The following is a 24,836-nucleotide window of genomic DNA, read 5'->3' as shown; positions in this document are numbered from 1 at the left end:
GTAGATGTCCTAACCGACTTGCCAAAATTATAGTTCGTTAACAAGAAATTTGTGGAGTGGTTGAAAAACGAGTTTTAATGACTCCAACCTAAGTGTATGTAAACTTCCGACTTCAACTGTATGTCCGTATAAAAAAAATATTGTATTTAAACTGATTGGCCGCTCTTTAAGGGCTGCAAAATAAGCAGCTACGCTCCTCTGTATGCAAACTTTGTGAATTTGGGAACTAGAAGTGCTCCTGAGTAGAATGAACCCCGACACAGCGTACAGAAAATTGTGTAAAGTGCAATAAATGATAGGAGTACACAAAAAACCCCATTGTTGACCATTTAGGCAAAATAAAAAAATAACATCTCATAGAAATACTTTTAATTATTCTATGTATGATAACTAGTATAAAATATATAGATAATTGTGTACATTTTTCATCATTTTCACCCAAATTATTCATTTACAAAGTATACAGGACGGGACTTTTATTCTGAAGGATTCCAAAAATCCGTGACCCAGAAGTACTTAGTTATTCTTGTCTGCTTCACAGCAGTCTAGTGAAGCACCTAAAATTAAGAACATGATCAGTAGGTTTTCAATGTGCTGTCTATGTTTGTTGGCTGCTGGATCAGTGCCTGTAAATAACAATGCTCTAGACCAGCTAGCTACAGTATCTAGTTAACATTCAAATAGCAGGACAGGTGTTGACTTGATATGCTGTAACGTAGGTGAGAGGCGAGGAGAGTGTAATTGGCTAAGTTATAATATAATTTTCTGATGTGCTATGATATCACAAACCTGTACGTAAACATAATAATAAAGAGCCATATACCGTATTGTGTGATATTTACATTTACATTTTAGTCATTTAGCAGACACTCTTATCCAGAGCGACTTACAGTTAGTGAGTGCATACCCACTATGTCTACAGACATTCAAATCCTTTTGCCTAACATGTTCCTTTATCTGTAGGGGGATGATACGGCGTCCCAAGCCCACTGACTCTGAGGCTGACCTACGAGAGCAGGAGAAGTTTCTTGCCTTTTAAACGTTTCATCATATTGTGTACCTCTACCTCTCAGATCCCAGACTGGTTGACTTTGTAAGTGTTTCGTAAGCCACTGGGAGCCACAACCTCTACCTCACAGCCTTCCAACTTCCTGGATGAGAGAGGTTCCTCTTCCTGGATGAGAGAGTCAGGGAACAGAGTCTTCAAGAAACCATCATGACAGAGACAGACACCAAGAAGCCAGAGCAGAATCCTCTGGACATAAAGATTGGAGAAAGGGGAAGATTAAGAAGAACCAACCCCACCAACTGCCAATGAAAGGTCTACAGAAGACATTTTAGCAATGCACTGTAGCTCCATTATGAATGAGCAAAAGAGCCTGCCTCTGCACTGTCAGTCCTAGCACACCTGGATGTCTGCCAACAGTTTCCCATCTCCTTGCAATTAATTGCACAACTCATTTCGTATTGCAGAGAAATAAGCCTTGGAGCTCCGTGACTGGAATACTAGGGCTGAACATTGATTTCAATCTGCCTGATTAGCAGAAAGCCAACGCCAGCCAAAGTCAGATTCACTTTGTGTAATGGAGATAATGGGGGAAAGCCCAAGACATATGAACATAGAGGAAGATTGATGGTCCATTGCTGGACCACAGTGTGTGCCTACAGTATTTTGTATTCTTCTCAGACAGCAATGCCAGCATTGCAAGCTTTTATTCTCCATTACACTGATTGGAGAGAAATGTTCTACTGAGGCATTAGAGGAACTTTAGAGGCATTTGAGTTACCCCAAAACCTCACAGGATAGCTTTGGATTTAGATCCAGATTTGGTTTGGGTTTACAGTTGGGCACCTGGGTCCATCTTGGTATTTTGAAGCACTTTCCAAGTAGTGCTAATAAGTGTACTAATGATGCATTACCACCATGTATCTCTCCAGAGGAGGACCTGCCAGTCAAGCCTCAGAAGTAGTGGGTGCACATGGACAAGCTGGAGCCAGAGAAGCTGGAGTGGATCAGGGACCTGCCTGCGTCCAGCCGGAAGGAACCAAGATGGTACTAACTACTGTTTACACTTTGTCAAGAGATGCGGAGAGGTTGTGTGTTTGTCTCATCTAATGACTAGTTGATCATTGTGTCTCTGTGCTGACAGGCCATGCAGGCTCACTTTGACTTTGCTGGAACCCTGATCCCACCCACAGAGGACCTGCCCACCCACCTTGGTCTGCACCACCATGGAGAGGAGCCTGAGGTCAGTATAGAGCACTAATACCTGTTGACCTCTCTCCTCTCTGTCTCCCCCAGCTGGCTGGTTACTCCCTGCAGGAGCTCTTCCTCCTCTGTTGTAGTCAGGTGATCCAGCAGTGGAGCCTGGCCCTCAACGCTCTGGCCCACATCCTCACCAAGGTAGTCAGGTAGCCTAGCGGTTAAGAGCCTTGGGCCAGTAACCGAGAGTTAGAACCTAAACCGACTAGGTGGAAAAATCTGTCTGTGCCCTTGAGCGAGGCACTTAAACCTTATTACTCCACTGTCGCTCTGAATAAGAGAGTCTGCTAAATGACTTAAATGTAAATGTACTGCCTGTCAATCAGTTCAATCATGAAGAGCCTTTCAGACAATATATGTATGCAGATGTTGTAAGAACGTCTGCTAAATGACTAAAATTTAAATGTAAAATGTAAGATCTGTCTTTGTGCTCCTGTTGTTCCCGTAGGTGCAGGTTGGCCAGTTTGCGGCTGCTCTCAGGGGCAGTGTGGTGTCAACTCTTCTGGATTCTGGCCTTCTCTTCCCGCTGCACTTCTCACTGGACGATAATGTGGAGGGAGTGATGTCTGCCACTGTGCAGGTGCTCAGAGCCCTCTTGGTGTCCTCAGACGATGAAGTAAGAGAACTTACAGAGTGTGATTGTATCATCATCACCAATATACCATGGTTTGGTATGTGTGTATAAACTCATGGTTAAAACCCAATCTTTGTGTCCCTGTCTTGTCTCAGGAGTGTCTGGACAGCACTCTCTCATGGTTCCATGGGCTGGCCTCTTTTCCTCTATTGCGGAAGACGAGGGGCTCGGAGGTCATGAGAGAGACTGCTCAAGAGAAGGAAGAGAAAAAGACTGATGACGACGTGTCCAGGGATGACGTCATTAATCCTGATCCGAATCACCAGACACTCCTCCTCTGCAGCCACTCAGGTAACATCAACTACACCTCCCACAATGCCCTCTGGCATATCTCCGCCTCTCTCAGGTTTTATTAGCTGTAAGCACCTTCACGAGTTACCATTTGTAGTATGAATAGTATCTGTACTGTCACTGCAGGTCTTGGACTGCCCTCGTCTGATGGAGACTGTGATGTCAGAGTTCCTGCCCTGCTCCTGGGCAGTGCCCACCTCACCGACACCCCAGTCTGTATACGTGACCAACGGCATGAAGCTCATACGCGTCCTGGACACAACTGGCAGACACGCCTGTGCCAGGCTGGTAAGTGTGGAGAGAGGAATTTTCAAACCCAACTGCCTGCTTACATCATGTAGTAATGCCACACTTAGCCTTCCTCTGTTGGATCTTGTGTGTATCCATAGTAACTTCAATGTATAATGGAGTGACTAATAAGTGTTTTATGATCTGGGTGTGATGTATGATCTGATAGACTAGTACATCCATAATAAAGTCACCCTGACTGTGTGTTACCCAGCTGAACTCTCTAAGTGTGTGGGAGTGTCTGTCTCGTCTGCTGGCCCCAGAGCCCAATGATCTGCAGCTGGAGCCAGGGGAGGCCCTGAGGGTCAGCACTGAGTCCTACTGGCTGTGAGCCGTGGCAGCCAGCTACGACATGCCTACAACCTCTACACGAGAGTAACTGGTCGTCAAACCCCCAATTATCACCTATATCTATAGACGGGTTGGCTGACAATGTCACGAAAATGACGCGTGCACATCGATGTAGCCGGAAGGCGTGCATTGATGTCATGTCCATGCTAATATGGCTACATTTCGCTAGCTAGCTAACCAGCAACTGTAACAATGTATTTCAGAGACAAGTGCTCATTGTGCAAATGTACTTGTTTTCAATTAACACTTGGAGACTCAATATAATGTCAACAATCTAAGCCAACCCTGTCTGTTTTGCCCCATAGTTTGGCACGTGTCGGTTTTGTTGCTAAACAACCAACCTGTCTATGGGCTCAGTCATATCATTGAAGACACCTGGTGGTAGGGACGAGAGAAGCCATCTGGACACAACATCTTCAAATAATAAAGTATTCTCCTCCCAATGTCATTTTCAAAGGGATTGTTTAATACCATATACAAAACCAATATCAGATGTGTGAAATCACGTTAGATTATACATGGCAAGAAAAGCTCTTTCCTGTCATGCCAAATGTTCTTAGAAGCTTAGAAAAAGGATGTTCTGAAAAAGTCCCTCAGAATGAGTAGTACAGCAGAAACATTCTCCTCTCTACCATTTCCAGAGACCTGTACCCCATCCTGGTGAAAATGTTGCAGTCTACCCACCGGCTCTGGCCCCCCTCACACCCCCTGCTGCCCCTGGAGCACCACAGGCTCCAGGCCCCCCTCACACCCCCTGGAGCACCACAGGCTCCAGGCCCTCCTCACACCCCCTGCTGCCCCTGGAGCACCACAGGCTCCAGGCCCCCCTCACACCCCCTGCTGCCCCTGGAGCACCACAGGCTCCAGGCCCTCCTCACACCCCCTGCTGCCCCTGGAGCACCACAGGCTCCAGGCCCTCCTCACACCCCCTGCTTCCCCTGGAGCACCACAGGCTCCAGCCCCTCCTCACACCCCTGCTGCCCCTGGAGCACCACAGGCTCCAGGCCCCCTTCACACCCCCTGCTGCCCCTGGAGCACCACAGGCTCCAGGCCCTCCTCCACACCCCCCTGCTGCCCCTGGAGCACCACAGGCTCCAGGCCCCCCTCACACCCCCTGCTGCCCCTGGAGCACCACAGGCTCCAGGCCCTCCTCACACCCCCTGCTGCCCCTGGAGCACCACAGGCTCCAGGCCCTCCTCACACCCCCTGCTTCCCCTGGAGCACCACAGGCTCCAGCCCCTCCCTCACACCCCTGCTGCCCCTGGAGCACCACAGGCTCCAGGCCCCCTCACACCCCCCTGCTGCCCCTGGAGCACCACAGGCTCCAGGCCCTCCTCACACCCCTGCTGCCCCTGGAGCACCACAGGCTCCAGGCCCCCTCACACCCCCTGGAGCACCACAGGCTCCAGGCCCTCCCTCACACCCCCTGCTGCCCCTGGAGCACCACAGGCTCCAGGCCCTCCTCACACCCCCTGCTGCCCCTGGAGCACCACAGGCTCCAGGCCCTCCTCACACCCCCTGCTGCCCCTGGAGCACCACAGGCTCCAGGCCCTCCTCACACCCCCTGCTGCCCCTGGAGCACCACAGGCTCCAGGCCCTCCTCACACCCCCTGCTGCCCCTGGAGCACCACAGGCTCCAGGCCCCCCTCACACCCCCTGCTGCCCCTGGAGCACCACAGGCTCCAGGCCCTCCTCACACACGTCACACACGCTGTAGGCTGGCCTGTTCAGGTAACACACACTCTGGCGCTCTGCTACTTTTTAACTAATATATATATATATATATATTCTCTCCTGCAGCTTTCTGTAGTTCCTTGATTTGTTGTTATCCACTGGATTCAACAGTGCCAAATCTCTACTTTCACTACAGTTCCCAGGGGGCTTAGTGTGTCCCCAGTGACCTGGGGTCATGTAACAGGTCTGCAGCATGAGGTGCTGCTGAAGGGCTGTGTGAGGATCATGGGAGACCCTGTCCAGAGGGAGAGCACCCTGAGACTGGTGCTGGCCCACCTGCTTTACATTGGGTCCTTCTACTCCCAGATCTCCATCCAGGTGAATGTACAAACCATAGCGGTACTCAAGGGAATTAGCGTTTAATCTAAATCATTTTAACTTTAGGTCCTGTCGCCTCGTTTTCCTTCATCAGTACAGATTGGAAAGAGCCTTGCACTATATCGCTTTTACTAGTCTTCTCTTTTCCGATCTAGGATGTGTTTTTAGTTAGAAATGCATGTCGTGTGTAGCTCAGTTGGTAGAGCATGGCGCTTGCAACGCCAGGGTTGTGGGTTCGATTCCCACGGTGGGCCAGTATGATAAAAAAATAAAATAAATGTATGCACTCACTAACTGTAAGGCGCCCTGGATAAGAGCATCTGCTAAATGACTAAAATGTAAAATGTCTGGACTAGGGTCCTATTAGGATGTGTTTTTATTTAGTAATGCATGTCTGGGCTAGGGTCCTATTAGGATGTGTTTTTATTTAGTAATGCATGTCTGGGCTAGGGTCCTGTTAGGATGTATTTTTAGTTAGTAATGCATGTCTGGGCTAGGGTCCTGTTAGGATTTGTTTTTATTTAGTAAAACATGTCTGGACTAGGGTCCTGTTAGGATTTGTTTTTATTTAGTAAAACATTTATGGACTAGGGTCCTATTAGGATGTGTTTTTATTTAGTAATACATGTCTGGACTAGGGTCCTATTATGATGCGTTTTAGTTAGTAATACATGTCTGGACTAGGGTCCTATTAGGATGTGTTTTAAGTTAGTAATGCATGTCTGGGCTAGGGTCCTGTTAGGATGTGTTTTTAGTTAGTAATGCATGTCAGGACTATGGTCCTATTAGGATGTGTTTTTAGTTAATAATACATGTCTGGACTAGGGTCCTATTAGGATGTGTTTTTAGTTAGTAATACATGTCTGGACTAGGGTCCTATTAGGATGTGTGTTTATTTAGTAATACATGTCTGGACTAGGGTCCTGTTAGGATGTGTTTTTATTTAGTAATACATGTATGGACTAGGGTCCTATTAGGATGTGTTTTTATTTAGTAATACATGTCTGGACTAGGGTCCTATTAGGATGTGTTTTTATTTAGTAACGCATGTCTGGACTAGGGTCCTATTAGGATGTGTTTTTATTTAGTAATGCATGTCTGGGCTAAGGTCAGTAATGCATGTCTGGGCTAGGGTCCTGTTAGGATGTGTTTTTAGTTAGTAATGCATGTCTGGACTAGGGTCCTATTAGGATGTGTTTTTACAGTAATACTTGTCTGGACTAGGGTCCTATTATGATGCGTTTTAGTTAGTAATACATGTCTGGACTAGGGTCCTATTAGGATGTGTTTTAAGTTAGTAATGCATGTCTGGGCTAGGGTCCTGTTAGGATGTATTTTTTGTTAGTAATGCATGTCAGGACTAGGGTCCTATTAGGATGTGTTTTTAGTTAATAATACATGTCTGGACTAGGGTCCTATTAGGATGTGTTTTTAGTTAGTAATACATGTCTGGACTAGGGTCCTATTAGGATGTGTTTTTATTTAGTAATACATGTCTGGACTAGGGTCCTATTAGGATGTGTTTTTAGTTAGTAATACATGTCTGGACTAGGGTCCTATTAGGATGTGTTTTTATTTAGTAATACATGTCTGGACTAGGGTCCTATTAGGATGTTTTTATTTAGTAATGCATGTCTGGACTAGGATCATGTTAGGATGTGTTTTTATTTAGTAATGCATGTCTGGACTAGGGTCCTATTAGGATGTGTTTTTATTTAGTAATGCATGTCTGGGCTAGGGTCCTGTTAGGATGTGTTTTTAGTTAGTAATACATGTCTGGACTAGGGTCCTATTAGGATGTGTTTTAAGTTAGTAATACATGTCTGGAGTAGGATCCTATTAGGATGTGCTTTTAGTTAGTAATACATGTCAGGACTAGGGTCCTATTAGGATGTGTTTTTAGTTAGTAATACATGTCTGGACTAGGGTCCTATTAGGATGTGTTTGTAGTTAGTAATACATGTCTGGACTAGAGTCCTATTAGGATGTGTTTGTAGTTAGTAATACATGTCTGGACTAGAGTCCTATTAGGATGTGTTTTTATTTAGTAAAACATGTCTGGACTAGGGTCCTGTTAAAATGTGTTTTTAACTAGTAAAACATGTCTGGACTAGGGTCCTGTTAAAATGTGTTTTTAGTTGGTAATGCATGTCTGGACTAGGGTCCTATTAGGATGTGTTTAGTTAGTAATACATGTCTGGACTAGGGTCCTATTAGGATGTGTTTTAAGTTAGTAATACATGTCAGGAATAGGGTCCTAATTAGGATGTGTTTTTAGTTAGTAATACATGTCTGGACTAGGGTCCTATTAGGATGTGTTTTTATTTAGTAATACATGTCTGGACTAGGGTCCTATTAGGATGTGTTTTAAGTTAGTAATAAATGTCAGGACTAGGGTCCTAATTAGGATGTGATTTTGACTTAACTGTTAGGTGTAAACCACAAGCATTAGTGTGGTGCTGAGTGGAAAGGAATTAATAGCTGTCGCCGTGTAGTCGTTGATGCGCAACAAACAATTCACATGCATTTCTTTGCTTGTTACTTTGCAGTGTGTTAGTGGGACTAGGACTAATCTCTCTCCTGTGGTTTCTATCTCGCCCTCTCTCTGCCCAGTTCAGCTTCCCCCTCCTCTTTGAGGCTGTGCTAGGATATCTGCTAAGGCTGGCCCATAGACTGGAAGTGTATAGAGCCCAACATCCCTCCCATCACTCAGTTTTAGGCTAGTCTGTGTACCAGTCTGTTTCTCTATCATTCCACTCCTTGCCACGCTAAATGCCACCTTTCGCATATGACACGGAGTACAAGGAGTGGAATGTTAGCCAAACAGACTGGTACCTAGGGCTGTTCCGGTGACCACATTACTGCCACACCGGTAGTCATGAGTCATGACCGTAGTCAAATTCCATGTGACCGTTGAGTCACGGTAATCTCCTTTTATGCACTCTGGACATGCGTTGGTAGAACCCAACTTGCTAACGACCATCAGGTCCTAATGGTCTGGTACTCAGGTCTCTATTGTCCCTCTAACCACTCTGAAATCAATGCAAATGCAATCGAAAATCACAAACACTTATCATCAAAACAGTATTATGCTTTTAAAAATAATAAATAAATAATGCCATTTAGCAGACGCTTTTATCCAAAGCGACTTATCATGCGTGCATAAAAAAAAAAATTTGTGTGTACTCAGCTCTCTGTGATCTATCAATTTGAAGAAAGAAGTTCAACAGGTTGAAACTGAGTGGAAACATGGTCATTGTGGATGTTCTTTCAAAGCCAAACCCAACAATGAACTGTTACTAATTTAAGCCCAAAAGCTAATTCTGTCCTATGGTTAACAACTCCTCGCTTAATACCTATTGTAGGTTAGTTGAACAAGAAGCCATGTCTGTATATTCGAGAAAAGCAAACCGTACTCAGAAGAACCGCACCAGGACAGAAGAACAGGCACTCAATTAACTAAATGAAAGACTCACCTTTGGTTATCAAACCTGCAGGCAAGGGGGAGCTGTGGTTGTTTTAGACTATGAAAAATACAAAGGAGAGATTCAGAGACAACTCAGTAATTAACGTTTCTATAGAAAACGGAGTGTTGATCCCATACAGGTGTTCCAAAGGGATATCAATAATCTGGAGCAAGCCCTATTAAACAACCTTATCTCAAAACCTGAATATGAATACGTTTGCTGCAAATGTGCCATACGTCCATGCCTGTACATTTTGCCTAAATAACACAAACCTAAAACACAACAAGGCAATTATCCAGGCAGACCAGTTGTTGCAGAAATAGGCTCAATGCTAGAGCCATTATCGAACTTTGTAGACTATTTTATTAAATCGCATGTGCAAAGCATTGCCATCATATGAGAAAGACTATAGATTTCGTAAATAAGATTTCACCAATAACAGGGTTAACAGAATACTATTTTGGTCACATTAGATGTCGAGAGTCTATATACCATCATTCCCCACACGGGGGGGCTGGCATCCCTAGCTCACTACTTGAGAGACCGAGATACTAACAAACACCCACCAACAAACTTTATTCTAGAGCTGGCTGAATATGTTTTGAAGTATTAACTATTTCAGGTTTGATGATGAATACTACCTCCAAACGAATGGAACATCGATGGGCTCCACATTCGATCCAAGCTATTCTAACCTTTATGTGGGTCAATTTGAAGAATGTTTTGTTAACAATTAAAATTAATTATTGAATAAAATCCTGAAGTGATATCGTTATATTGACGGCATTTTTTGCATATGGGGAGGAACGGGAGAAGAGCTGTCCAACTTTATGGTATTACTCAATGACATTGACCCTAATCTCAAATTCACTATTGAATGTGACACGAAACGTGTTCATTACCTCGATCTGTGGATTGAGAAATCAAATGTAACCACGTTTACAACTGTATACAGAAAAGAAACTGATAGAAATACTATATTACAGGGGGAGAGCTTTTTTTCTTGCACTGTACCCAATGATTTATGAAAACATACTTTTTTAAAATTGTATTTCACCTTTATTTAACCAGGTAAGCCAGTTGAGAACAAGTTCTCATTTACAACTGCGACCTGGCCAAGATAAAGCAAAGCAGTGCGATAAAAACAACAACACAGAGTTACATATGGAATAAACAAAACGTACAGTCAATAACAGAGTAGAAAATCTATATACAGTGTGTGCAAATGTTGTAAGTTATGGACGTAAGGCAATAAATAGGCCATAGTGCAAAATAATTACAATTTAGTATTAACACTGGAGTGATAGAAGTGCAGAAGATGATATGCAAATAGAGATACTGGGGTGCAAATGAGCAAAATAAATAATGTAAATAACAATATGGGGATGAGGTAGTTGGGTGGGCTAATTACAGATGGGCTGTGTACAGGTGCAGTGATCGGTAAGCTGCTCTGACAACTGATGCTTAAAGTTAGTGAGGGAGATAAGTGTCTCCAGCTTCAGAGATTTTTGCAGTTCGTTCCAGTCATTTGCAGCAGAGAACTGGAAGGAATGGCGGCCAAAGGAGGTGTTGGCTTTGGGGATGACCTGTGAGATATACCTGCTGGAACGCATACTACGGGTAGGTGTTTCTATGGTGACCAATGAGCTAAGATAAGGTGGGGATTTATCTAGAAGTGATTTATAGATGACCTAGAGCCAGTGGGTTTGGCGACGAATATGTAGTGAGGGCCAGCCAACGAGAGCGTACAGGTCACAATGGTGGGTAGTATATGGGGCTTTGGTGACAAAATGGATGGCACTGTGATAGACTACATCCAATTTGCTGAGTAGAGTGTTGGAAGGTATTTTGTAAATGACATCGCCGAAGTCAAGGATCGGTAGGATAGTCAGTTTTACGAGGGCATGTTTAGCAGCATGAGTGAAGGAGGCTTTGTTGCGAAATAGGAAGCTGATTCTAGATGTAACTTTGGATTGGAGATGCTTAATGTGAGTCTAGAAGGAGAGTTTACGGTCTAACCAGACACCTAGGTATTTGTAGTTGTCCACATATTCTAAGTCAGACCTGCCGAGAGTAGTGATTCTAGTCGGGCGGGCGGGTGCAAGCAGCGTTCATTGAAGAGCATGCATTTAGTTTTACTAGCGTTTAAGAGCAGTTGGAGGCCACGGAAGGAGTGTTGTATGGCATTGAAGCTCGTTTGGAGGTTTGTTAACACAGTGTCCAATGAAGGGCCAGATGTATACAAAATGGTGTCGTCTGCGTAGAGGTGGATCTGAGAGTCACCAGCAGCAAGAGCGACATCATTGATATACACAGAGAATAGAGTCGGCCCGAGAATTGAACCCTGTGGCACCCCCATTTTAGACTGCCAGAGGTCCAGACAACAGGCCCTCCGATTTGACACATTGAACTCTATCTGAGAAGTAGTTGGTGAACCAGGCAAGGCAGTCATTTGAGAAACCAAGACTATTTAGTCTGCGAATTTAAAACTTGATAGGTAGATGTCCTCATTGTGGTTTTACAGATGTATTTAATACGTTTTATGTACACACTTTATTAGAATACTTATGAAATGCACATTGTTATATTTGGTAACATGTTTATTTTCCCTCGACTCCTACCCCATTAGAAGCATTGAACGAATGTGGGTGGAGCAAAAGGCCTTGAGGCCGATAAGTAAAGCTTAAGCTTAATAAAGAGCAGTCAGTGGTCTAAGGCACTGCATCTCAGTGCTTGAGGCGTCACTACAGACCCCCTGGTTCGATTCCAGGCTGTATCACAACCGGCTGTGATTGGGAGTCCCATAGGGCGGCGCACTATTGGCCCAGCGTCGTCCGGGTTTGGCCGGTGTAGGCCTTCATCGTAAATAAGAATGTGTTCTTAACTGACTTGCCTAGTTAAATAAAGGTAAAATAAAATAATACTGGCAAGAGCAATGCGCAGGTTTTTCCTTTTTTCTCATGTTAGTCAGTTGTTACCATTAACCTGCAACAAAGATAGCTCGGATGTGCGAGTGCCTTTTGAATTTTAAAGCCAAACACAACGAAATGGACAGCGCTTTCTAAGGTGATGATTAATTCAAAACACCCATACGCATATTAGAGTTTATGCATACGCATAGGCCTATATATGAGCCCAAGCCCAAAACAATTACCTGAATTAAAATAATGATTGTACCATTATACAATACATAGCCTAACAGCCTACCGCATAATTGGTCTAGCCTATACTCCAAAAATTCTAGTAATAGCCTTTGAGTGTGGACTGTGTTATTATCCATACTGGATGGATGGTTACCTTATGCTACGCTCCAAACGTTCTATCCATGAGCCTGGGAGAGAACATATAGGCAGGCCTAGGCGATGCTGTTGGGTCATTGATTTTGCAGGGCGGCTTACCGAGTTATCCTACAGTTATAGTGAATAAGGCATTTTTTATATTTTCATAATTAATAGGTTGACATTACCTTTAGCTATAGAATATCTCACCACCGTGTGTTTCCATCGTCTCCTCTCTCCTTCATTCCTTTCTCGAGCGCGCAGAGAGAGGGGCTGTCAAGTTTAATTCAATATGTTTTGTTGTGAAAACATGTTACTATCGATGTTCCCAAACATATTTCACATGGTTTCCCGAATTAAGCACTGGGTAGCTGCAGGAACAGGGTTGGAGATTCCATGGCATACAGAGTTTGGACGAAATATCACCTGTTGCGCAGCAAAAGCATGTTCCTCAAACAGTGGTTGAGGCGTTGTTGATGCTTGTCACTAAGAAATGGATCCCAGCTGCTACTATATTTCTTTCTCAGCTGCTAGTATTTAGCACATGCTCCGCTATAAAACCGGAGTAGCCTATCTGGCATGATTGAAAATCGAGCCCAAGGAAAGGAGCTTCCATTTGCTATTCGAGTGCATACAGATTACGTATTTTCCCCCCTGCCCCTGTCCATTTGATAATGAACCATTCTAAATCGAAACAAATGTGACATATTAGTAAAGACGAGATTAAATTGAGAATAGCCTGATGGGTGAAAAATATGATCACTTTATGAGAGAACAGTGTGCAGCCTAAGTAAAGGAACAAAGCGCAAGCTTTTTTTGCGGCTTTCTCAAATCATTAATAGCCTATATAGTTGCATCATGCAGCCAATATATATATTTCATTTCTAAGACATTAAGGTTTGTATCATTAACAATTAAAGTTGCCAATTAACTCTAAATCTAGCTTAAAGGACCTGTTTCAAATTATCACTTTTACGCTCAACATAGCCACTTAATGCAAATATTGCTCCGTAATGAAAAAAATGTCCTTTCTATTTTATTCAGCTAAGTTAAATTATATTCCTCTTACTATACAATCATATAGTGAAACATAATGGCACAGTACTTATAAACATATCTTGTCTGCTAAATGAACAAGCCTACAGCCTATGGTGTGGCACATACACTAGGCCATTCATATTCTGTGTAACGTGTACGCTGGGAGTCAGGAAGCAGGTGCAGAAGGTGAGTTTAATAATGAACAGATACAGATGAACAAACACGCTTACAGAACGTGAGAGAAAACAATAGTACCTAATGACTGATGTCAACTGAGGGCTAAATAAAGGGGGAGTAATCAAGGAGAAAATGATGACCAGGTGTGCTTACTGATGGGGAACAATTGTGCATAATATACACTGCTCAAAAAAATAAAGGGAACACTTAAACAACACAATGTAACTCCAAGTCAATCACACTTCTGTGAAATCAAACTGTCCACTTAGGAAGCAACACTGATTGACAATAAATTACACATGCTGTTGTGCAAATGGAATAGGCAACAGGTGGAAATTATAGGCAATTAGCAAGACACCCCCAATAAAGGACTGGTTTTGCAGATGGTGACCACAGACCATTTCTCAGTTCCTATGCTTCCTGGCTGATGTTTTGGTCACTTTTGAATGCTGGCGGTGCTTTCACTCTAGTGGTAGCATGAGACGGAGTCTACAACCCACACAAGTGGCTCAGGTAGTGCAGCTCATCCAGGATGGCACATCAATGCGAGCTGTGGCAAGAAGGTTTGCTGTGTCTGTCAGCGTAGTGTCCAGAGCATGGAGGCGCTACCAGGAGACAGGCCAGTACATCAGGAGACGTGGAGGAGGCCGTAGGAGGGCAACATCCCAGCAGCAGGACTGCTACCTCCGCCTTTGTACAAGGAGGAGCAGGAGGAGCACTGCCAGAGTCCTGCAAAATGACCTCCAGCAGGCCACAAATGTGCATGTGTCTGCTCAAACGGTCAGAAACAGACTCCATGAGGGTGGTATGAGGGCCCGACGTCCACAGGTGGGGGTTGTGCTTACAGCCCAACACCGTGCAGGACGTTTGGCATTTGCCAGAGAACACCAAGATTGGCAAATTCGCCACTGGCGCCCTGTGCTCTTCACAGATGAAAGCAGGTTCACACTGAGCACATGTGACAGACGTGACAGAGTCTGGAGACGCCGTGGAGAACGTTCTGCTGCCTGCAACATCCTCCAGCATGACCGGTTTGGCGGTGGGTCAGTCATGGTGTGGGGTGGCATTTCTTTGGGGGGCCGCTCAACCCTCCATATGCTCGCCAGAGGTAGCCTGACTGCCATTAGGTACCGAGATGAGATCCTCAGACCCCTTGTGAGACCATATGCTGGTGCGGTTGGCCCTGGGTTCCTCCTAATGCAAGACAATGCTAGACCTCATGTGGCTGGAGTGTGTCAGCAGTTCCTGCAAGAGGAAGGCATTGATGCTATGGACTGGCCCGCCCGTTCCCCAGACCTGAATCCAATTGAGCACATCTGGGACATCATGTCTCGCTCCATCCACCAACGCCACGTTGCACCACAGACTGTCCAGGAGTTGGCGGATGCTTTAGTCCAGGTCTGGGAGGAGATCCCTCAGGAGACCATCCGCCACCTCATCAGGAGCATGCCCAGGCGTTGTAGGGAGGTCATACAGGCACGTGGAGGCCACACACACTACTGAGCCTCATTTTGACTTGTTTTAAGGACATTACATCAAAGTTGGATCAGCCTGTAGTGTGGTTTTCCACTTTAATTTTGAGGGTGACTCCAAATCCAGACCTCCATGGGTTGATACATTTGATTTCCATTGATACTTTTTGTGTGATTCTGTTGTCAGCACATTCAACTATGTAAAGAAAAAAGTATTTAATAAGATTATTTCATTCATTCAGATCTAGGATGTGTTATTTTAGTGTTCCCTTTATTTTTTTGAGCAGTGTAGTTGCCAGGGCAGGTGGTTAATAGACCAGCGAAGTCGAGCATCAGAGGGAGGGAGGCAGCAGGAGTAGGCGTGACAGTAGTACCATCAGCAGCCTGTATGCGTGGAGGCCTGGAGATGCTAAAGGTTTATGTTTATGTTAATTAATGGACCAGCAGTCATTTGCATGATAATGCATGATAGTAACCAGCTGACCACCACAGCCCTACTGGTACCCAGGCTAGTCTTAGGCTATATAGCATCATCATATAGAGTCATTCAGGGCCAGGCTGTGTCTCCCTATAGGCTCATCTTGTCCTTCAGTCACTTTGTTCCTCATACAAGTGGCTTTGTTAAGTAGTGAATCTGTACATGTATGTGCATCTGTGAAGTCTCCACTTGTTGGGATACTTGACAATTTCCCCTGTTAAATATATCAGATACAGATAGTTGACCATAATCATCTTTACAATATTTGACCGAGTTGTTTGTACTGCTTCCAGGTTCCCACTGGCCAAGTTCTGTTGAAAGTCAATGCTCTCACGGGCATTGTGTGTGTGATTTGGAAGGTTCCTGGCTAAATGTACATGGTGGTCTTTCCCACAGCAACATGACCTATCCTAAAGGAGTTCTCCTCCACTGAACTTTCATAAAACAGAACTTCCTGTGCTATGAAATATTGGATGTGTCGAGGTGCAGGGCCAGAAGAGGAATTGTTGAGAAGATATATACTCCAGCTGTGGTTGTGATGCATTACCTCAAGCCAAAATGTGTAATGTTGGCACATCACAGAACATATCATCTCGTTGATTCATTGTAAATCTACGTAGTTTGTGGCAGCGGTGTGCTGCCGTGGGCATTGTGCACCACCAGATACAAGCATAGTTTACATTTATACAGCATCTGGTCTGCTAAGCACCATAATTGTTCTTCTTTCAACACATTCACACATCCTGTTTTATTTAGTTTTTGCATTGCCATTGTCTGGATCTAGGCTTAATTAGAAATAAATGTGAAGCAGGTTTTCAAAAGGTCATGGCTAAGGGCTGGGGGCTTTCGTCTCAAATCACACAATAAAGTTCATTGGTTTTTCTCAGGATGGGACTTTGCTGCACTACGTCTAGACCTAGGTGCTGAGGAGTATTTATGTCTGTAATAAAGCCCTTTTGTGGGGAAAAACTAATTCTGATTGGCTGGGCCTGGCTCCCCAGTCTATATTTTTCGTAGCTGTCTATTTACCACCACAAACTGATACTGGCACTAAGACTGCACTCAACGAGCTGTATAAGGCCATAAGCAAACAAGAAAATGCTCATCCAGAGGCGGCGCTCCTAGTGGCCGGAGACTTTAATGCAGGGAAATTTAAATCCATTTCCATTTCTACCAGCATGTTAAATGTGCAACCAGAGGAAAAAAAACTCTAGACCACCTTTGCTCCACACACAGAGACACGTACAAAGCTCTCCCTCGCCCGCCATTTGTAAATCTGACCATAATTCCATCCTCCTGATTCCTGCTTACAAGCAAAAACTAAAGCAGGATGTACCAGTGACTCGCTCGATACAGAAGTGGTCAGATGACGCAGATGCTAAGCTACAGGACTGTTTTGCTAGCACAGACTGGAATATGTTCCGGGATTCTTCCGATGGCATTGAGGAGTACACCACATCAGTCACAGGTTTCATCAATAAGTGCATCGATGACGTCGTCCCCACAGTGACCGTACGTACATACCCCAACCAGAATCCATGGATTACAGGCAACATCCACACTGAGCTAAAGGGTAGAGCTGCCGCTTTCAAGGAGCGGGACTCTAACCAGGACGCTTATAAGAAATCCCGCTATGCCCTCCGACGAACCATCAAACAGGCAAAGCGTCAATACAGGACTAAGATTTAATTGTACTACACCGGCTCCGATGCTCGTCGGATGTGGCAGGGCTTGCAAACTATTACGGACTACAAAGGGAAGCACAGCCACGAGCTGCCCAGTGACACGAGCCTACCAGAGGAGCTAAATTACTCCTATGCTCGCTTTGAGGCAAGCAACACTGAAGCATGTATGAGAGCATCAGCTGTTCCGGACGACTGTGTGATCACGCTCTCCGTAGCCGATGTGAGTAAGACCTTTAAACAGGTCAACATTCACAAGGTCACAGGGCCAGACAGATTACCAGGACGTGTACTCCGAGCATACGCTGACCAACTGGCAAGTGTCTTCACTGACATTTTCAACCTGTCCTTGACTGAGTTTGTAATACCAACATGTTTCAAGCAGACCACCATAGTCCCTGTGCCCAAGAACACTAAGGTAACCTGCCTAAATGACTAACGACCCGTAGCACTCACGTCTGTAGCCATGAAGTGCTTTGAAAGGCTGGTCATATTTCACATCAACACCATTATCCCATAAACCATAGAACCACTCCAATTTGCATGCTGCCCCAAAAGATTCACAGATGATGCAATCTCTATTCCACTCCACACTGCCCTTTCCCACCTGGACAAAAGGAACACCTATGTGAGAATGCTATTCATTGACTACAGCTCAGCGTTCAACACCATATTGCCCTCAAAGCTCATCACTAAACTAAGGACCCTGGGACTAAACCCCTCCCTCTGCAACTGGATCCTGGACTTCTTGACAGGCCGCCCCCAGGTGGTAAGGGTAGGTAACAACACATCTGCCACGATGATCCTCAACACGGGGGCCCCTCAGGGGTGCGTGCTCAGTCCCCTCCTGTACTCCCTGTTCACCCATGACTGTATGGCCAAGCACGACTCCAACACCATCATTAAGTTTGCAGATGACACAACAGTGGTAGGCCTGATCACCGACAACGATGAGACAGCCTATAGGGAGGAGGTCAGAGACCTGGTCCTGTGGTGCCAGGATAACAACCTCTCCCTCAACGTGATCAAGACAAAGGAGATGATTGTGGACTACAGGAAAAGGAGGACCGAGCATGCCCCCATTCTCATTGACAAGGCTGTAGTCGAGCAGGTTGAGCGCTTCAAGTTCCTTGGTGTCCACATCACCAACAAACTATCATGGTCCAAACACACCGAGACAGTTGTGAAGAGTGCACGAGAAAGCCTGTTCCCCCTCAGGAGTCTGAAAAGATTTGGCATGGGTCCTCAGATCCTCAAAAGGTTCTACAGCTGCACAATCGAGAGCATCCTGACCCGTTGCATCACCACCTGGTATGGCAACTGCTCGGCTTCCGACCGCAAGGCACTACAGAGGGTAGTGCGTACGGCCCAGTACATCACTGGGGCCAAACTTCCTGCCATCCAGGACCTCTATACCAGGCAGTGTCAGAGGAAGGTCCCAAAAATTGCCAAAGACTCCAGCCACCCTAGTCATAGACTGTTCTCTCTGCTACCGCATGGCAAGCGGTACCGGAGCGCCAAGTCTAGGTCGAGAAGACTTCTTAACATCTTCTACCCCCAAGCTAGAAGACTCCTGAACAGCTAATCAAATGGCTACCCGGACTATTTGCATTGTCCGTCCCCCTCCCCCCCTCCCCCCGCTGCTACTCTCTGTTTATTAACTATGCATAGTTACCTACATGTACAGTTGAAGTCAGAAGTTTACATACACTTAGGTTGGAGTCATTAAAACTAGTTTTTCAACCACTCCACACATTTCATGTTAACAAACTATAGTTTTGGCAAGTCAGTTAGGACATCTACTTTGTGCATGACACAAGTCATTTTTCCAACAACTGTTGACAGACAGATTATTTCACTGTATCACAATTCCAGTTGGTTAGAAGTTTACATACACTAAGTTGACTGTGCCTTTAAACAGCTTGGAAAATTCAAGAAAATGATGTCATGGCTTTAGAAGCTTCTGATAGGCTCATTTACATCATTTGAGTCAATTGGGGGTGTACCTGTGGATGTATTTCAAGGCTTACCTTCAAACTCAGTGCCTCGTTGCTTGACATCATGGGAAAATCAAATGAAATCAGCCAGGACCTCAGAAAAATAATTGTAGACCTCCACAAGTCTGGTTCATCCTTGGGAGCAATTTCCAAACGCCTGAAGGTACCACGTTCATCTGTACAAACAATAGTACGCAAGTATAAACACCATGGGACCACGCAGCCGTCATACCGCTCAGGAAAGAGACACGTTCTGTCTCCTAGAGATGAACGTACTTTGGTGCGAAAAGTGCAAATCAATCCCAGAACAACAGCAAAGGACCTTGTGAAGATGCTGGAGGAAACAGGTACAAAAGTATCTATATCCACAGTAAAACAAGTCCTATATCGACATAATCTGAAAGGCCGCTCAGCAAGGAAGAAGCCACTGCTCCAAAACCGCCATAAAGCCTCAAGCCTATAGAACATTTGTGGGCAGAACTGCAACGAGCAAAGGAGGCCTACAAACCTGACTCAGTTACACCAGCTCTGTCAGGAGGAATGGGCCAAAATTCACCCAACTTATTGTGGGAAGCTTGTGGAAGGCTACTCGAAAGGTTTGACCCAAGTTAAACAATTTAAAGGCAATGCTACCAAATACTAATTGAGTGTATGTAAATTTCTGACCCACTGGGAATGTGATGAATGAAATAAAAGCTTAAATAAATCATTCTCTCTACTATTATTCTGACATTTCACATTCTTAAAATAAAGTGGTTATCCTAACTGACCTACGACAGTGAATTTTTACTAGGATTAAATGTCAGGAATTGTGAAAAACAGAGTTTAAATGTATTTGGCTAAGGTGTATGTAAACTTCCGACTCAATTACCTCGACTAACCTGTGCCCCAGCCCATTGACTCTGTACAGGTACCCCCTGTATATGGCCTTGCTACTGTTATTTTACTGCTGCTCTTTAATTATTTTTTTATTATTTTTATTTTTACTTATCTATTTATTTTTTATTTTTCTTAAAACTGCATTGTTGGTTAAGGGCTTGTAAGTAAGCATTTCACTGTTGTATTCGGCTCATGTGACAAATATAATTTGATTTGATTTGAACTCAGTAAAATCGTAGAAATTGTTACATGTTGCGTTTATATTTCTGTTCAGTATAGTTTCCAACATGATATTAAACATGTCATGCTAAGCCATCGTACATTATATCCAGGTTGCACCAAATAGTATCCTCCGGATCTAACTCCTGACCTTTTCACTTTCAGTTAGATCACTGCTCAATAGCTGGTATTCCTCTGATGCCACTGCCAACCAGCCTTATAAGTATTCTTATAAAGGCTCCATTTTATGGGAACTCAATGCTGTATAGCTAAACTATTCCATTCTCCCTGTCTTCCAGAGCGGGTCAGAGTGGAGGCCCAGAGGCTGCAAAGCTGTCTGAGCTGTGGCTGCAGGAGCGCTCCTCCCCTCCCCACCAGACCCTGGGTCCTTTGCTGAGGGAAGCCTGTGTCCAGCTGCCCTCTGTCCGGGGCTGCTACCTCTCTCACCTGGCCCACATGGAGCCCTCTGTTCTTTCCTCCAGGGACCACCACCTGGGCCGAACACCCAGCTCCTCCAAGAACTCTCCGGACCCTAACTCCCGTCCAATTGGTCCTTCCTGCCACTCGTCAGCCTGTACGACGGAGGTGGACTGCAGGTGGAGTCGCTCCCCGCGGGGGCAGTGCAGTCGGTCACACACAGGTCTGGAGGGAGGAGGCTCTCAGGGTGGTGCTGCCGGTAGCCAAGCTGGCCCGTCTGGCTTGTATCTTCCTGTGCTCCAGTGATCTCTTCCTGGAGAGGCCTGTCCAGAGGCTGACCTGGGCTCTCTGCAGGCTGCTCACCAGCCCCTCTCAGCTGGAGGCTGGACCTCAACTCCCCTCCTCCAGGCCTGGCCTCCATCAATGACCTCTATTCTGCCCTGGTAGGACAGTTTGAATCAGTGTCAGTCGGGGGCCCCCTGTTTGACTGCTTCAGCAGAGGCGCTTCAATGCCACCATGAAGCTGGCTGTGTTTGGGGAGCATGTGGGCCTGCTGCACTCCCTGGGGGTAACACTGGAACAGGTGAGAGGGAGGCTGGTTAACACGCTGGATTGAAAGTTGTGATTGAGAGTACAGGGTACATTTCTGTGTAGACGGCCAGTAGATGGAGCACTGGGGCTCTTGTCACTTTCTGCAACATGCCATTTGACAATGTGTCTAAAACATGTAACATAACGATAGGCTAAATTAACCCCTCTCTGTGTTCCTCCTAGCTGGCCATCCCTATGGAGAGGTTCACGTCACCCCCAGAGGACTCCCTCCCACTGCTGCAACACTACTTCTGGGCGCTGGTGACGGGGACAATGAGGAGAGGCTGGTGTCTTGTGCTCTACGTGGTGGCTCTGTCCCACCTCAACACCTTAGTCTTTTCTCAGGACGCTGGATCACAGGTACAGACCAACATTATGACAATTGACTGGACTGTGTGGTATTGTAGTTCCTATAAATGTCATACTGCTAATCAGGGCTAGGCAATTTGAGGGTAATTGAGAATCGCTCTGTACTTTAAATATGAACTCTTTTGTACGCCCCTCTGAAAGGCCTTTGTTTCCCCTTCTCCAGTAGGTTGAAGCAGCCCGTTGCAGCCTCCTGAGGAAGACACTACTACCTGACTGATGAGGTACACACTTGTTCTCACTCTCCTTCCCCTATGCCTTCCATATCTTCACTCCTCCTTTCACCTTCCCCTGGGCCTTCCATAGCTTCACTCATCCTCTCACCTTTCCCTGGGCCTTCCATATCTTCACTCCTCCTCTCACCTTCCCCTGGGCCTTCCATATCTTCACTCCTCCTCTCACCTTCCCCTGGGCCTTCCATATCTTCACTCGTCCTCTCACCTTCCCCTGGGCCTTCCATATCTTCACTCCTCCTCTCACCTTCCCCTGGGCCTTCCATATCTTCACTCCTCCTCTCACCTTCCCCTGGGCCTTCTTATCCTCCTGCCACTCCTCCCCTCTCCCCTGATGGTATTTTCTAACATCTGTCCTGTCCTGATTAGGTGTTGAGGAGCCACCTGCTGCCATTCAGTCTGCCCCAGAAAGACGCTGAGCTGGGCATCGTCACCTACGACCATCTGCCTCGATTCTGGCAATGCAGACTGGAGAGTGTTCTAGGGACCCAGGAGGTGAGCGATAGCAAGGGGGAATGAGGACAGAGATAGGGGGGACAAATAATTGTTTTCATTTGAGCTCTGTGGTCATGCCAAGGGTACCAGCTCCAGGAGGGTTTACTGGAAACACTGAGTGAGGATAAAACATGCTGTAAAAGGGCCTGGAAATGTCTGTCAAAATTATTAATAAAGATCCTTTTGTATGTTTATGTAACTTCAGCACTGTTGGAGTATTTAATTTGTCTTTAATCTTCGTAGTCATTCAGCATTTGACTAACACTTGTTTTTTTTTAAACCTACAACTGAATATGCAGTAATGGTTTCAGTCCGCTGCCACAGCAGAGCATGTAATGTTCAATGTGGCCTTTTGCAAATCAAAACTAGGTACAAATTATGTAATTATATCACTGCAAATGAGGAGATAATTAAGCTGGCTCCTGTTCTACTTAAATGTCATATCAGCCCGAAAAACAATGAAACACTTACGTTCCAATTTAAATACTGCTTACTGTGAAATCCCACTAACTTTTACCAGTGTGGCCCCAATGACTTTTCCATTGAAGCTACTTAACTAGTGCCTGTGTAAAATCTAATTTGCAAAGTGTCCACAAGCAATGTCAAACAAAGGGATGTTTGTCTCTTCCCCGTTGTGCTAGTCTAGACTAAAGTTTGGTTTCAAAGACCACTTGCCTGTTCCATAAGATATGAAAAGGTTTTCCTTCTGTCCTTTCTCTTATTTGTCTACACATGTCCATGTGCCACTCTCACCCCTCACCATGTGATTGGGGACTTTGCTCTGTGTAGGGTGGCATCTTTCGGATTATAAGTTAAACGGTTGTCCTGACTCTCTGTGGTCACTAATGGCACTTATCGTAAGAGTAGGGGTGTTAACCCCGGTGGCCTGGCTAAATTCTCAATCTGGCCCTCATACCATCATGGCCACCTAATTATCCCCAGTTTCCAATTGGCTCCTTCATCCCCCCTCTTCTCCCCTGTAACTATTCCCCGGGTTTTTGCTGTAAATGAGAATGTGTTTTCAGTCAACTTACCTGGTAAAATAAGGGTTCAATAAAAATAATAAATAAATAATAAATTCCTTCCTACCAAATGTTCCCAAAAGAGTTTCATTTATCTGTGTTTTGAACACCACACAATGAACAGTCTATGAGAATCTCTCTGTTTCTTTTCCAGTCTATTTTCTTCCCATTATGCATACAGTTTGATTTGGCCGTGATTGTTTACAGTGCAGGTTTTCACACTCAACATGTACATGGAGAATGTCAGGCTGGCGCCTTGGTGAATCGCATCCAATTCACTCTCTCTTTTTTGCTCTCTCTATTTGTAACTAACTCTTCCCTAAATAACAGTTGTTGGTTGGTTGGTTTTCTTGTTTGCTTCCTCTGGAATGCTGTCTTTGGGGTTTGCCAGTATGGGAAGACAATGGACCCTACTGTGGGCTTGTCTAATACTGGTCATACGGTTCCCTTCACATCTGGTCTGCATTGTTACTCAAGCAGGGTGCCCTGAGGTTTCACGCTGGTTCCCATATGAAAGCAGGCCATGTACAGTACATAAATGTTAAATGGCGCCAGGTTCATCATGGCTATTTTATTATAGGCTGTTTAATGCTGTGGTACGAACATGTTGATGACATAGCTTCCAAGATCTAACTTTCCAAGATAACATTTCACACCTGATTTGTTTCCCTGGTCAAATGCCTGGTATGATATACGGTATGTGTTCTCCATGACCGTCTCCGTCTATTTACCACTGCACAATGGAGAGCTGATTATTACAGAACACGTACATAACTCTTAATTGTTTAAGATGGTATTTTGATTGGTTAGTTTTTGTGTTTTTTTTGTCTCTGGGGAAATCGATGTTGTAATGTATTTGCCACAATTATTAAAACACCTTCAAAATAAGTCCAGAAGTGTCACGACTTCCGCCGAGGCTGCCTCCCCTCCTTGTTCGGGCAGGTTTCGGCGTTCGGCGTCACCGGCTTACTAGCTACTGCCGATACATTTATCATCACTCCATTTGTCTTGTCTTCAATCACACACCTGGTCCTTATTCCCTCATTAGTCATGGTATAAGTGTTCCCTCTGCTTCCTTGTCTGTGTGGGTGATTGTTTATTGTGGAGGTTAGTGAAGCTCGGTGGAGCTCGTGTATTGTGTATCGA

The 24,836-nt window shown here is 45.1% G+C and overlaps 1 pseudogene; it reads left to right on the top strand.

Annotated features, from left to right (window-relative positions):
* The first annotated feature begins 571 nt into the window (after window positions 1-571).
* LOC121539735 lies at window positions 572-22,902 on the top strand (annotated as a pseudogene).
* The last annotated feature ends 1,934 nt before the right edge of the window (window positions 22,903-24,836 follow it).

The sequence above is a fragment of the Coregonus clupeaformis genome, chromosome 25 (genome assembly GCF_020615455.1).
Source record: "Coregonus clupeaformis isolate EN_2021a chromosome 25, ASM2061545v1, whole genome shotgun sequence".
NCBI classification, from domain to species: domain Eukaryota; kingdom Metazoa; phylum Chordata; class Actinopteri; order Salmoniformes; family Salmonidae; genus Coregonus; species Coregonus clupeaformis.
Note: the sequence above shows the minus strand (reverse complement) of the source record. Positions and strands in the feature narration are given on the sequence as shown.